General features: G+C 38.3%; 1 protein-coding gene and 1 long non-coding RNA gene across 7 annotated transcripts in view; one reads left to right on the forward strand and one right to left on the reverse strand.

Annotated features, from left to right (window-relative positions):
- The window catches only part of LOC102159863, a 48,084-nt gene that overhangs the window by 19,767 nt on the left and 14,053 nt on the right, over positions 1 to 14,264 (reverse strand). For 3 of the 4 annotated variants that reach the window (XR_001298304.2, XR_001298301.2, XR_002346663.1), the window contains exons 2-3: positions 13,883 to 13,982; positions 3,348 to 3,467 (exon numbers count right to left, since the gene is read on the reverse strand). This is a non-coding gene — a long non-coding RNA (uncharacterized LOC102159863). The remainder of the gene's footprint in view (positions 1 to 3,347; positions 3,468 to 13,882; positions 13,983 to 14,264) is intronic. The other variant, XR_002346664.1, reaches the window with a different exon arrangement.
- APELA (apelin receptor early endogenous ligand) overlaps positions 1 to 14,264 on the forward strand; it is a 33,255-nt gene that overhangs the window by 7,033 nt on the left and 11,958 nt on the right. Inside the window, exon 3 of one of the 3 annotated variants that reach the window (XM_021101316.1) lies at positions 2,265 to 2,293. The exons of the other annotated variants lie outside the window; for them this stretch is intronic. The gene's annotated coding sequence lies outside the window, so the exon portion shown is untranslated. Of the gene's footprint in view, positions 1 to 2,264; positions 2,294 to 14,264 lie in introns of those variants that run through there. 3 annotated transcript variants of the gene reach the window in all.

Genomic DNA, 14,264 nt, shown 5'->3' on the forward strand with positions numbered 1-14,264 from the left:
TATATCAAAACAGATGTAGTTCACGTTTTAAAAAAGAAAAGAGTTAGACCCTTGACCCCATAGTGCTCTCTGGTGACCAGCCATGTCCTTCCCCACACAGCCACATTTCTTGAAAAAGTGGCTGTTTCCTTTCTTCCCATCTATTTTTGTTTTTTTTCCCCTTTTTATTTATTTATTTTTGGCATTTTAGGGCAGAGCCTGCGACATATGGAAGTTCCCAGGCTAAGGGTCTAATCGGAGCTAGAGCTGCCAGCCTACACCACAGCCTCAGCAATGTGGAATCCTCAACCCACTGAGCAAGGCCAGGGATTGAACTCAAGTCCTCATGGATACTAGTCAGGTTTGTAACCCACTGAGTCACACCGGGAACTCCTCCTCCCATCTATTTTTAACACCCTGCTCCCCCCTGAATTCTGGGAAAGGTCCCTAGTGACCTCCTTCTTAAATTCTGTCAACACATCAGCTGTCTCTGGGAGTCAGATCATGGAATTAATTTTCCTTGGTTTGAGTGCTACTGTCCTCCCTTCTGACCACCTCTGGAGTAAATCACTTTTCTTCTTTTCAGGACCTGTGCAGGCATCCAGCTGCCTTGCAGGTTCCTGGAGCCCATGGCCATAGTGTCATGGCTCATCCCTGCCATGGCTTCTGCACAGCCATTCCTGTAACTCAGCTCTGGGCTCCAGTACCACAGATGTCATCAGGAAGGACTTCCCTGATGATCCTGTTTATAAAAAAGCAGTACCAGGAGTTCCTGTTGTGGTGCAGCAGAAACGAATCCAACTAGTATCCATGAGAATGCAGGTTTGATCCCTGGCCTAGCTCAGTGGATCAGGGATCCGGCTTTGTGGTGAGCTGTAGTATAGGTTACAGACATGGCTAGGATCCCCCATTGCTGTGGTACAGGCCGGCAGCTGTGGCCCTGACTCAACCCCTATCCTGGGAATTTCCATATGCCACAAGTGCGGCCCTAAAAAGCAAAAAAAAAAAAGTAATAAATACATAAATGAATGAATGAATAAATAAATAAAAATTAAAAAAAAAAAAACAGAAGAAGGAGATTCCTGGTCACAAGGCTTCTGGGGGTAACGTTAGAATGTCCATTTGTCCATTTGTGTGTGACCTGACCCTGGGCATGCTCTTCCTTCCCATGAGGGGCTGGTGTCAGTTCAAGGCCCCATGAAGGCCACCCAACCACACAGAATGCATACCTAGCAGTGGTACTGTGGAATAGCTTAGCCAGATTCTCAGCAGTGGGTTGAGTTTATTTATCTTGGTATCATTAGCTGATAAAACTGCCTGCAATATAGCAGGCACTCCATAAATTTTGCTCAAAGAAATGACATGAAGCTTTTATTTATTATTTAGGATTTAAGAATTACTCTCATCAGGCTCCAGTGCACATTTTTGGCTTGACTTCCTGGTACTAACTGCCGGGCTGAACTCATTCCTGGCCTCTGTGCTGGAGTGTTTCCCCTTCTTTAACTCCCCAAGTTCAAACTCTGCCCCTGCCCCAGCTGTTCTTCAAACTCCATTTCTGGGTGAGGCCAACCCTGATTCAGTGAGTGTAAAATTATCTTCTATTCTTAACAAATCACTGCATCTCTATCAGTAGATTTTTAAAGCCATTTATCATATTCAAAGTTTATCAACATTGGAATATGAGCTCCTTGAAGAAAAGAGGTGGCCCTAAAGTTTAGTCTCTAAACCTTTGTAGTGTGTGAATGTTCCTAAATTAATGAAGAAATAAAACTTTTCTATAAAGACCATGATGGATTTCTCACTGTGGCGCAGAGGAATGAATCAGACTACTATCCATGAGGATGCAGTTCCATCCCTGGCCTTGCTCAATGGGTCAGGGATCCGGCCTTGCTGTGAGCTGTGCAGTAGGTCAACAGCTGTAGCTCTGATTGGACTCCAGGGCTGGGAACTTCCAGATGCCTCGGGTGCGGTCCTAAAAAAAAAAAAAGCAAGAAAAAAAATAAAGACCATGATACCTTAATGATAATATGTATATAACATATTGAATATATAAAGAAATAAAATATAGCTATGTTTTATATATTATAATAAATGTGTATCCCCCTATACAAAATATATATATGTGATGGACTTAAGCCTAATTTAAGTTTTCTTCACTTTGGGAACTTATTTCTCATTGAAAAGTGTGTAATAATTTTTTTTTGCCAATATTTAGTGAAAGTAGCTGCTTTATATTGTATTCAGAATCTAAAATATCTTTTTTTTTTTTTTTTTGTCTTTTCTAGGGCCCCTCCCACAGCACATGGAGGTCCCCAGACTAGGGGCCAAATCGGAGCTGTGGCCACTGGCCTATGCCACAGCCACAGCAATGTGGGATCCCCAACCCACTGAGCAAGGCCAGGGATCAGACCCGCAACCTCATGGTTCCTAGTTGGATTCGTTAACCACTGAGCCATGACGGGAGTTCCTAAAATATCTTTGTAGCATACATTTTTTGCTTCTCAGTTATGTTTTCACATTGTTAAGTATTCATTTACCTGGTGATTTCAGGCTAACTTTATTACTACATAGCTCTAATGTATTTGAAGTATATATTATTCTTAGATAATAGCAAGAGACTATTGTTTTTTAGGATATTTGAGCAAAACAAAATCATTTAACTTCTTCAATACATTTCACTCTTGGATGCATTTTTTTTTTTTTCAAATAGCGCTGTGGGGTGAATGCCACTATTTTCTCCACACTACCAATAATATCAAAATGTGAGAAAAATTCTAACCTTCCTGATCTTAACAAAATATGTAAGCATCTATCACCAGAGACATTAAAAATCTTGTCAATGTATCTACAGTTCTGCAGAATAGTGCCAATTTATGATTCCAATCCTTGAGAGTTTGTTACCACTTAGAATATTTATAAGTATTTACAAGGAAAAATGCAAACCACTTATCTTCTGCTCTGCTTTGTTCAAATCTGCTGCGTTAAAGTTTTATTAGAAACCATGAGGGTGTGGGTTCTATCCCTGGTCTTGCTCAGTGGGTTAAGGATCTGGTGTTGCTGTGAGCTGTGGTATAGGTCGCAGACCTGGCTCAGATCCCGCATTGCTATGGCTCTGTTGTAGGCTGGCTGCTATACCTCCTATTGGACCCCTAGCCTGGGAACCTCCATATGCTGCAGGTGCAGCCCTAGAAAAGACAAAAAAATGACAGAAAAAAAATTTATTAGAAAAGAAAAATTGGCAGAGTCCACCAGGCTTTTCCAAGGCCTCCTCCTTGGGTCTCAGGCCCACACAGCAGGGTCATGCCAGGAGCTGGTCAGCCATGCCACAACTCCCATCCCATCAGGCCTTCCAGAGCACTGAGTGTTACCTGGTCCCTTTCTCCTGCTGGGATCCTCTAATGCATTATTTCCATAATCGCCACCAGTATTACTAGTTCTCCTGCTGCTCTGTCTTCATCCCATTGTTCTAGAAGAATCCTTAAGTGCTGCTGGAGAACACACAAGAGGTCAGACTAGAGATGCTTTAAATTCTTCCATCCCAGACTATCCAACAGAAACTCCATTTGTGGGGTCACCTTCTGCTTTGTGCGCCACAGTAACTTTCTTTTTCGATTCACCTCAAATTTTAGACCCTTGTCTTAAAGCAGATGGCTTTGCCTCTTACCACAGAGAAAAGCCATCACACGGTGTATCTCTCAGCTTCCACGCATAAAACTAGAATACCATCTAACCACCCCCCACTCTGCCCACACCCACCCTCCTCTTCCTCTGGGTGTCATCAAAGGCAAGACCCTTCCTCTGTCTGTGTGTGGTCCCCATCCCATCCCTCTTTCTCAGGAATCTCAAACCGAAACTTATGCCTTGTCTTTGCCCTCTTTGCCGTCTGGATCCTCAAGTCAGCATGGAGATTTAAATGCCAACAAGACTGTGCAGGAAAACAACATGCACACTCCCTAGTCAAGGGTCTCAAATGTTCTTCTGTCCTCTTGTCTCCAATTCATTCTATTCCATTCCCTTTTCAACCTGCTTTAAATCTGTCTTGCACCTTGTTTAAAATAACCATCAATCATCTTCATTTTCTTAGTCTTCCCTCTGATTTCTCAGCAATATTTAGCTATTGACTGTTGAGTTTGTAAAAACTGACTGCCCAGTCTCCCCCGTAAATTCCATGTGTGTTTTCTTCTAAGTTCTCAGCTCCAACCCTGACTCCTAGGCAGGCTTTATCTTTCCCGGGAGACTCATCATGGAGTTTCTCTCTACTTTCTCCTGCTTTGTCTCAGCCATTCCTTTGGCCTGAGTTACCGCTTTACATTGATTGATAACACCCTGCAGGAGGAAAGGAGACCATCTGAATGAGGACAAGCAAAGCCTATTTATTCAGAGCTTGCTGAAGCGAGGGAGTTGGCCACCATCACCTGTGTTTGACAAGAACCAAAGGCGGGTGGGGAGTGTGAACGCTCTTTGGGAAAAAAAAAGGAAACCTCAGGTATAATTTAATGGGAGAGTATTGGTCTGAGAAGGTTGGTGGTGGGTTTCCTGGAAGTGAGGCTTCCTGTGTGACTGGTTTGGCAAACAAGTATGACTTTCTCTGGACAGACTTGAACTAGAATTAAGGGAAGGTGGGGCAAATATTAGGGCAGCTGACACTTATTGACCAAAATTTCACCATGTTAGGCCAATTGTTGCAGAGGTTATTGTTGGCCTCCCAGACTAATTATGGCAGAGTTGGGGGATCAAAATTCTATTGTAATATATACAATATATTACATGGCCTGGCCATGATCCATTTGTAAATTGAGTTTCCCAGCTCCAGACATGTTTCATCTTTAGTTCACCCCAGCCATGCCTAACTACTGCCTACCAACTCCCTTACATCCACTCTTGCTTCTCTTTATAGCTTCATACTGCTCTAATGCCTTTTAGTTATTGCCCTGCTCCTTGGATTAAGATGAAATTCTTAGTGTAACAAAACTGTGCATGATAAAGCACTTCTCTCTTTCCAAAACTGTCTAATTCACTGTGGCTATGTGTGAGTTTGTCACATTGATCCATTTCCCTTTACACTGCAGAGTTATTTTCTCTGCCTAGAAGCTAGGATTTTTTCTTTCCTTCACTTCACCAAGCTTTGTTTTTGTTTTTGTTTTTGAATTCTGACTCAATTAGGACTTTCAGCAAATATCACTGTGTGTGTGTGTGTGTGTGTGTGTGTGTGTGTGTGTGTGTGTGTGTGCTTGCTAGCTACATATAAGATCTCTCATTACACTGCTCCAAAGTAACTTCGAGATGTGGCTTTGGAGCACTTTAGGTTTAACATTTTGTTTTTATCGAAATTGTGTTAGACCTTTCAACTTCAAACTTATTCCCCACTTTTTCTCTAGGAGCAATGTTTTTACATATATAAAAATTTATATATATATATTACATATACATATTCTTTAAACACATGTGGAATGCATTTATTACCCTGCCTCACTACAGTTGCCTTACTACTGCTAAGATGTATTTATTTGTAAACATGGAGATAATCATTTTGCTTGATTTTGAGTATTTCATTGTATGGGCATCTTAATTTGTTCAATTTGAATCTACTGATGGGTATTTATTTATTTTTATGCTGTTTTGAATAGTGGTGCGCTGAATATCTGAGCACTTGTATACTTTCTTACAAAACATTTCTAGAAGTAAATCACTAGGACATGCATATTTTTAATTTTTTTGAGATAAAATACATATTGCAAATAATTTACCCATTTAAGGTCTACATTTCAATGGCTTTGACTAGATTCATGTAGTTGTGCAGCCATCATCATAATCAATTTTAGATATTTTCATCACTCCATAAGAAAAAAAATCTATACCCATGAACAGGGCCTCCTCACATTTCCCCAACTCTTTAGTCCTCGACAACTACTAATCTACTTTCTGTCTCTATAGTTTTGCCTATTCTGGACATTTCATATGAATAGATTTACAGTAATTTTTCTTTTGTAATTGGCTTTTCACTTAGCTTAATCTTTTCTAGACCCATCCATGTATAGGATGGATTTTTAAATTGCTGAATAAAATTCCATTGTATAAATGGAATACTACTCAGTCATAAAAAAGAATGACATAATGCCATTTGCAGCAACATGGATGGAACTAGAGAATCTCATACTGAGTGAAATGAGCCAGAAAGACAAAGACAAATACCATATGATATCACTTATAACTGGAATCCAATATCTAGCACAAATGAACATCTCCTCAGAAAAGAAAATCATGGACTTGGAGAAAAGACTTGTGGCTGCCTGATGGGAGGGGGAGGGAGTGGGAGGGATCAGGAGCTTGGACTTATCAGACACAACTTAGAATATACAAGGAGATCCTGCTGAATAGCATTGGGAACTTTGTCTAGATACTCATGTTGCAACAGAACAAAGGGTGGGGGAAAAAAAATGTAATTGTAATGTATACATGTAAGGATAACCTGACCCCCTTGCTGTACAGTGGGAAAATAAAAAAAAATAAAAATAAAATAAAATAAAATAAACCTGAAACAAAACAAAACAAAAAAAATTCCATTGTATAGAAAAATTACATTTTGTTTATCTGGTCATCTATTGTTTCCACTATTTGGTCATTAGGAATAATTCTGCTATGATTATTCGTGTACAAGTTTTTGTTGGAACATATATTTTTAGTTCTCTTGGGTTTGTTTATATGCAGGAGCAAAATTTCTGGATTATATGGTTATTCCATGTTTAACTTACTGAGGAACCGCCAAACTAGTGTTCACAGTGATTGCAGCAATTTACATTCCCAAGAGCAATATATAAGGTTCCAATTTCTCTCCATCCTCAGCAGGGCCTGTTATGATAGCTATCCTAGTGGATGTAAAGTGGTATCTCATTGTGATTTTGATTTACATTTCCCTAATGATTAAAGATGTTGAGCATCTTTTCATGTACTCTTTGTCCATTTGTCTGTCTTCGTTGGGGAAATGTCTATCCAAATCCTTTCCCCATTTTTCTTTTCAGTTGACTGACTTGTCTTTTTATTGTTGAGTTGTAAAAGTTCTTTATGTATTTTGAATGCATATTCCTTATCAGATAAATGATTTGCAAATTAGTTTCTTCCATTCTATTGGTTGTCCTTTCACTTTCTTTTTTTATTACTCAATGATTTTTATTACATTTATAGTTGTACAACAGTCATCACAACCACATTTTATAGCATTTCCATCCCAAACCCTCAGGGCATCCTCCCACCCCCAACCTGTCTCATTTGGAAACCATAAGTTTTTCAAAGTCCATGACTCAGTATCTGTTCTGCAAAGAAATTCATTGTGTCCTTTTTATTTTTATTTTTATTTTATTTTATTTTTGTCTTTTTAGGGCTGCACTCATGGTATGTGGAGGTTCCCAGGCTAGGGGTCTAATTGGAGCTGTAGCCACCAGCCTACACCAGAGCCACAGCAATGCCAGATCTGAGCCACATCTACAACCTACACCACAGCTCACGGCACCGCTGGATCCTTAACCCACTGGGCAAGGCAAGGGATTGAACCGCAACCTCATGGTTCCTTTTCTGCAGCACCACGATGGGAACTCCCTTTTTTTAGATTTGATGTTGGTGTCTTATTGTCTGACTGAGTTCACTTAGCATGATAATTTCTAGGTCCACCGATGTTGCTAAAAATGCTGGTATTTCTTTCCTTTTAATGGCTGAGTAATTTTCCACTGTGTGTATGTACCACTTCTTCTTTATCCACTTCTCTGTCGATGGACATTTAGGTTGTTTCCATGTCTTGGAATGCTGCATAAGAATGCTGCAATGTACATTGGAGTACATGTGTCTTTTTCAAGTCATGGTTTTCTCTGGATAGATGCCCAGGAGTGGGATTGCTGGATCTAATGGTAGTTTTATTTTTAGTTTTCTGAAGACTCTCCATACTGTTTTCCACAGTAGTTGCACCAATTTACATTCACACCAACAGCATAATAGGGTTCCCTTTTTCTCCATACCCTCGCCAGCACTTTGTAGACTTTTTGATAATGGCCATTCTGGCTGGTGTAAGGTAGTACCTCAGAGTGGTTTTGATTTGCATTTCTCCAATAATGAATGATGTTGAACAACTTTTCATGTGTTTTTTGACCATCTGTATGTCTTCTTTGGAGAACTGTCTGTTTAGACCTTCTGCCCATTTGTTTGTTTTTTTTGGTATTGAGCTGCAGAATGTATTTATACATTTTAGAGATTAATCCCTTGTCAGTCGATTCCTTTGCAAAGATTTTCTCCCATTCTGTGGGTTGTCTTTTCGTTTTGTTTAGGGTTTCCTTTGCTGTGCAGAAACTTTTAAGTCCCATTTGTTTATTTTTAGTTTTTATTGTCATTACTCTAAGAGGTGGTCTGAGATGTTCCTGTAGTTTATGTTGGAGAGTGTTTGGCCTATGTTTTCCTCTAAGAGTTTGATAGTATCTGGTCTTATATCTAGGTCTTTAATCCATTTTGAGTTTATTTTTGTGTGTGGTGTTAGGGAGTGTTCTAAGTTCATTCTTTTACATGTGGCAGTCCAGTTTTCCCAGCACCACTTATTGGAGAGAATGTCTTTTTCCATTGTATATTCTTGCCTCCTTTGTCATAGATTGGTTGACTGTAGGTGCGTGGGTTTAATTCTAGGCTTTCTATCCTGTGCCACTGATCTATGTGTCTGTCTTCATGCCAGTACCATATGGGTTTTTTTTGTTTGTTTGTTTGTTTGTTTTTGTCTTTTTGCTATTTCTTGGGCCACTCCCACAGCATGTGGAGATTCCCAGGCTAGGGGTCCAATCAGAGCTGTTGCTGCCAGCCTATGCCAGAGCCACAGCAACGCGGGATCCAAGCCGCGTCTGCAACCTACACCACAGCTCAGGGCAACACTGGATCATTAACCCACTAAGCAAGGGCAGGGACCGAACCCACAACCTCATGGTTCCTAGTCGGATTCGTTAACCACTGCACCACGACGGGAACTCCCATGATCCATTTTGAATGAAATTTTGTATATGGTATGAGGAAGGGGTTCAGCTTCTTTTGCATGGGGATATCCAGTTTCTAACACCATTTGTTGAAATCGCTATTCTTTCTCCCATTGAGAAAGCCTTGACAGCCTTGGCAATACTGTCAAAAATCTGGGGGCCACAAATGTACAATCATTTACTTTTATTTCTGGATTCTCAGTTCTATTTCATTGATCTATTTATTAATTCTTGAACTAGTCCTATAACAATCCTATTGATTACTGCCATATTATAACAAGTTTTTAAATCAAGATGTGTGAGTCCCCCAGTTTTATAGTTCTTCGAGATTGTTTTGATTATTTGGGTTCCTTTGAAATTCCACGTGAATTTTAATACCAGCTCGTCAATTTCTGCAACAAGCCAGGCGGAATTTGATTAGCATTTTGTTTAATCTGTAGATCAATATGTAAATATTTCCATCTTGATATTTAAGTTTTCCAATACACGAACATGGACCCTCGAATGACAGGGGCTTTAACTCTGCAAGTCTACTTAGATGGATTTTTTTTCCACTAAATAAGTACCACACTACTACACAATCTGTGGTTAATCAAATCTGTGGATGTGGAACCACAGATACAGAGGGCTGACTGTAAAGTTATATGTAGATTTTTAACTCCGTGAAAGGTCAGTGCCCCTAATCTCCACATTGTTTAAAAGTCAACCATATTCTGATCTAATTTAATTTATTTCAATGATGTTTTATACTTTTCAAAATTTTTATACTTCTTTTGTTTAAATTATTCCTAATATTTTAATCTTTTGATGCTATTGTAAATGGAACTTTCTTAATTTATATATTTGAATAATTCATTTGTAATATATATAACTGTAATTTATTTTTTGCTAGTGACTTTATATCCCATAACCTTAGTGAAATTATTAATTCTCATAGTGGGTTCCTTAGGATTTGCTACAAACGAGCTCATGTTGTCTGCAAATAGGTTATTCCATTCTAATCTGGATATCTTTTACTCCTTTTCCTTGTCTAATTGCCCTAACTGGAACCTCTAGTATAATGTTGAATAGAAGTAGTGAGAACACTACTTTGTCTTATTCCTGATCTTAGATGGAAAGCATTCGATCTTTCATCCATAAGTATGATATTTGTTGTGGATCTTTGTAGATGTCCCATTCAGGATTTAGTTTGTTGATGATTTTTATCATAAACCAAGGGTTGAGTTTTGTCAACTGTTTTTCTGTGTCTGTTGAAATTATCATGCATTTTTGTCCTTTATTCCATTGAAATCATCTATTACAGTGAATGATTTGGGGGTATTATACCAATCTTGCATTCCCCGGATAAATCCCACTAGATAAAATTTTTATATATTGCTAGATTCAGTGTGCTAGTATTTTGTTGAGAATGTATGCATCTACATTGATACTGGTCTGGAGTAGTTTTCTTGTGGTGTCCTTTTCTAGTTTGGGTGTCAGGGTGACACTGATTTTATAGAATGTATTGGGATGTGTTTCCTTCTCTTCTCTATTTTGGAAGTGTTTGTGAAGGATTGATACTCTTTATTTAAACGTTTGGTAGCATTCACCAGTGAAGCTATCTGCCTAGGTCTTTTATTTGTCAGAAGATTTTTAATTGCTAATTCAATCTTTTTATTTGTTAAAGGCATATACAAATTTTTCTGTTTCTTCTTGAGCCAGTCTTGGAAGTTTCTGTTTTTCTAGGGAATCTGTGAATTTCTCAAATTTATTTTCTGTTGATTTCCAATATCATTCTGATGTTAAATCATCTATTTCTCATCTCAATGGTGTTATTTTTGCTTCTTGTCTTCTGGGGCTCTGGTTTTCGGTGTATAATGTATCTTCAAAATTGTTTTATCTTTCTGCAGCGATCCTTTTTTTTTTAATTTTTTATTACTCAAATGAATTTATCACATCTGTAGTTGTATAATGATCATAACAATCTGATTTCACAGGATTTCCATCCCACAGCCCAGGCACATTTCATTGATCCTTTAATCAATATAAAATGTCTCTCTAATCATTTTTGTCTTAAAATTTATTATATCTGACCTTAATATATCCACTTCAGCTCTCTTGTGTTTGCTGTTTGCATGTTATCTTTTTCTATCCTTTTATTTTATTTTATTTTATTCTATTTTTTGTCTTTTGTCCTTTTTTAGGGCTGCACCTGAGGCATTTTGAGGTTCCCAGGCTAGAGGTCTAATCAGAGCTATAGCTGCCAGCCTATGCCAGAGCAACAGCAACACCAGATCCGAGCCAGCCGTGTCTGCAACCTACACCACAGCTCACAGCAATGCCAGATCCTTAACCCACTGAGTGAGGCCAGGGATCAAACCTGCAACCTCATGGTTCCTAGTTGGATTCATTTCTGCTGCGCCATGATGGGAACTCCACTATCCTTTTATTTTTAATCTGTATGTGACTTTGAATAAAAGTGTGTCTCTTGAAGAACACATAATTGGATTATTTTACTCATACTCTCTGACAATACCTGCCTTTCGTGTGCTTAGTTTGGCTGATACACATTTAGTGCTTTTATTGACATCACTGGACATATATCTGCTGTTTTACATTTTGTCCTCTATATGTCTCATGTCTTTTTTGTTCCTCTATTCCTCCTTTACTGCCTTTTTTTTTTCATTAAGTGGATATTTTATGGTGTAATGTTTTCTTTAATGGTTTTTCGTTTTTTTTTCACACATCCTTTCCTTAGTGGTTGCTATAGGACTTAAGATATATCTGAACTTATCTGAATATATTTCAGATTCTACTATTTTATGTCCAGTGAGGTTTAGAAATACATATATAGTGCATTTCTTTCTTCTCCTTTTTAGTTCTATCATAGTTACAATATTACATACATATGACATTCAATTTGATTTTAATTATTACTTAACACAATTTTAGGTCCTTTAAAGCTAAAAGAAGAAAGGAGCAGAAATATATATATATATTTTATATATATATATATATTTGTTATTTCTTTTTCTTGTGATTAGTAGATTTTTCTGATGTTTGTCTGAAGCTGTCTTAACAAAGTACCATAGACAGAGTGGTTTATAAACAACAGTGACTTATTTCTCACAGCCCTAAATTCTTGGAAGTCCAAGAACAAGATGTTAGGAGATTCAGTGTCTGGTGTGAACATACTTCTTGGTTTATAGATAGTCATCTTCTTGCTGTGTCCTCACATGGTGGTAGGGAAAAGGGAGCTCTCTGAGTTCAACATCATAAGGGCACTAATCTCAACAATGAGGGCTCTACCCTCAAGACCTAATCACCTCTCAAAGGCCCTGCCTTAGATACCATCCATTGTGAATTAGGTTTCAGCATATGAATTTTGGGGAAAACAAACATTCATCCTATAGTACTTGAATAAATATTTCTGTTTGTTCTATTCCTTTAGGACAGTTTCCAGAGACTTTAAACACTTAAAAAAAAAAAATTCACCCACTATGGTTGATTCACAGGGAAGAGGGACCACAGAGTTCCTTACACCATCAGTTAAAGTACCCTACAGGTTATGCATATTTTAAACATTGGTATTTAGTGGCAAATTGCTTTCCAGAAAAGCTTCTCCAGAAAAGCTTCACCACTTAGCATATCCAATAGCAAGTCATAAGAATACATAATTCCCATTCTTTTGCCAGCATTAAGTGTTATAAAGAAATTTAGTCTTTGCCTATCTCATATGCAAAAAACTCATCTCATTTTTATGTTCAAAATTTAGATAGTTTGCATTGAGAGAGATTTTCTAGAGAGGCATACTTGCGTATTCTTACTGCTAAATCAATTATAGTTAACACCTCACTGTAACCATCAGGAAAGTGAAAAGTGAAGGAAAAAGAAGCTTCTGGAAATGAACCAAAAGGCTGCTTCCCTGTCTTTGGGAGACAGTGAAAAAACAACACCCCTAGGACCAACCTCAGGACAACCCTGGACACACAGCCAGCTGTGCTGGTCTCCAGCCCCACATGCCAAGTGGCTGGTGTGAACTCTGGGACCCCCCAGGTCCCATATTCAGGCACATCATCACCTGGCCTTGCCCACCAATGAATTTGCAGCCAACATGAGGCAGGGTAGCCAACCATTACAAAATGTCCACAGTACTCGGCCATGCTACAATAGAAGAGCTTATATAGCTAATATAAGCTCACCCCTAGAGCATATGACTCTGGTGACCAGAGAGGAATGTATTCCTGGGCTCTTTAGTGTCTTATACATATGCCACTCCTCCAAGACAGAGAAATATAACTGACTTACCAAAGACACAGAAAATTAGAAGTAGACAAAATGAGAAGACAGAGGACTATGTAAACAAAGGAACAAGATAAATATCCAGAAGACTGAAAAAGTGGAGATAAACAATCTAAACAATAAAGAGTTCTGAGTAATAATGATGAAGTTGCTCAAAGAACTTGGGAGAAGAATGAATAAAGACAGTGAGAAGTTTATCAAAGGGTTTGAAAATGGAAAGAAGAACCAAAGAGAACTGAAATATACAATAACAAATTAAAAATAATACAAGAAGCAATCAAGAGTATATGAGATGATACAGAGGAATGGATCAAGGAATAGGAAGATGAAGTTGTAAAAATCAATGAGGATAGTTTAAGAGATCTCTAGGACAACATCAAATGTGTAAAATTCACATTGTAGGTCCTAAAAAGAGAAGATAGAAAAGGGCAGATAACTTATTTGAAAAATATTAACTAAAACTTCCCTAACCTGGGAAAGGAAACAGACACCCAGATCTAGGAATCACAGAGAATTCCAAACAAGATGAACTCAAAGAGATCCACATCAAGACACACTGTAAATAAAATGGCAAAAATTAAAGAGAGGATCTTAAAAGTAGCAATAGAAAAGCAACTACTTACATGCAAAGGAACTCCCATAAGGCCATGAGCTGATTGCAGCAGAAACTTTGCAGGCCGGAAGAGGATGGGCATGATATATTGAAAATGTTGGAAGGAAAACCTACAATCAAGAATACACTATTATTCAGATGTGAAGCTAAGATAAAAAGTTTTACAAAGCAGCAAAAGCTAAGAGTTCAGCACCAGTAAACTGGCTTTAAAATGAGTACTCAAAGCGGAGTTCCCTGGTGATCCACAGTTAAGGATTCAGCCTTGTTCATTGCTGTGGTGCAGGTTCAGTCCCTGGGCCAGGAACTTCCACATCCTCTGGATGCAGCCAAAAAAAAAAAAAAAAAAAAAGGAATACTAGAAAGACTTCTCTAAGTGGAAAAGACCACTACCA

The sequence above is a fragment of the Sus scrofa genome, chromosome 8, assembly GCF_000003025.6.
Source record: "Sus scrofa isolate TJ Tabasco breed Duroc chromosome 8, Sscrofa11.1, whole genome shotgun sequence".
In the NCBI taxonomy this organism is placed as follows: domain Eukaryota; kingdom Metazoa; phylum Chordata; class Mammalia; order Artiodactyla; family Suidae; genus Sus; species Sus scrofa.